Source organism: Echinops telfairi, unplaced genomic scaffold, assembly GCF_000313985.2.
Source record: "Echinops telfairi isolate 266 unplaced genomic scaffold, ASM31398v2 ScPeMD7_7469;HRSCAF=8507_1, whole genome shotgun sequence".
NCBI classification, from domain to species: Eukaryota; Metazoa; Chordata; class Mammalia; order Afrosoricida; family Tenrecidae; genus Echinops; species Echinops telfairi.
In genome coordinates this window covers 114,758,909-114,760,169 of record NW_022111373.1, presented here as the reverse complement: position 1 = coordinate 114,760,169, position 1,261 = coordinate 114,758,909, and positions in this window count along the sequence as shown.

Sequence of the window (1,261 nt, the reverse complement as noted above, 5' to 3'; positions counted from 1 at the left end):
GGCCCGCATTCCGAGGCCCCCAACCGGTGGCCCTGACCCTGGAGGCCGCTGTCACTCAGCCGCTTTCTTCTCCCACCCGGGTGGTCCCAGGACTGAGGCAACAATGCCCAGCTCTGTGTGGCCTCGGGGAGCAGAGCAGTTGGAAGGTGTCACGCGGAGGGCAGGCTCCGAATGAATAAACGGATGGAGGAAGAAAGGGAGAAGGACGCTGATGTGCAGTGTTTCTAACCGGGAAAATGAGAAACGCGATGTCCCTGCAATACGTGAGCGATAGGGGCCCCCTGGGGGAGCCCGGGGCTCAGCTCGGGGTGTTTCGTGGAGAAACGCCCACCCCACCCCACCCCACCCCAAAGCTAGTAGGAACCGAACGTGCTCTTAACACTGGATGATATCCAGTACATCATCGTGCAAATCGCTTCAATACGCGAGAATCTCCTACACCATTACCATTGGTCCGTGTGCCGGACTGGGGTGGTTTGCAAGTTACAAGTATACCACCAGTATTTCCAATACCAGGTTTCAACCCTGCTTCCAGACTAAGACAGACTAGGAAGAAAGGCTAGGGATCGCTATCTGAAAATTAGCCAGTGAAATTCCGATGGATCACAACAGAATATTTTCCCATATCATTCTGGAAGATGAGCATGTAGGTTGGAAAGCTCTTAAAATACACTGTAGCGGCAACCACGTTCTCAGGAATGCCGAAGGTTGTGAGGATGGAGCGGGGCTTATGTATGGGATTGCCATGGGTGAGGGCCAACGCAACATCAACCTACAACATGTCCCCCAATATTGCATAGGTCCTCGGTGTCCTTATTTGTTGTAGTTGGGTCCTGTGTAATCATTTCCACCTCGTAGCAACTCTGTGGGCAACAGAGTGAAACATTGTCCAGTCCTGAGCCAGCCTCACAATTGTTCTTGTGGTTGACCTACCGTGGCAGTCATTGTGCCAATCCTTCTTGTCCAGGGGCTTCCTCTTTTTCTCAGCCTATCTTCCTTCCCCGGGGACAGGTCTGTCATGTGTCCAAATCTCACCATTCTTGCTTCTAAGGAGCATTCTGGCTGCACTTCTTCCAAGACAGATGTGGTTGTTCTTCTGCCCTCCATGGCACTTGGGTCCTCAGAGCGGCACCCTTGCTTTTCAACACTTTTTTTTTTTTTAATACCCAATTATTTCTTTCTTTTTTTTTTTTTTTTACATTTTATTAGGGGCTCATACAACTGTTATCCCAATCCATAAACACATCAATTGTGTAAAGCG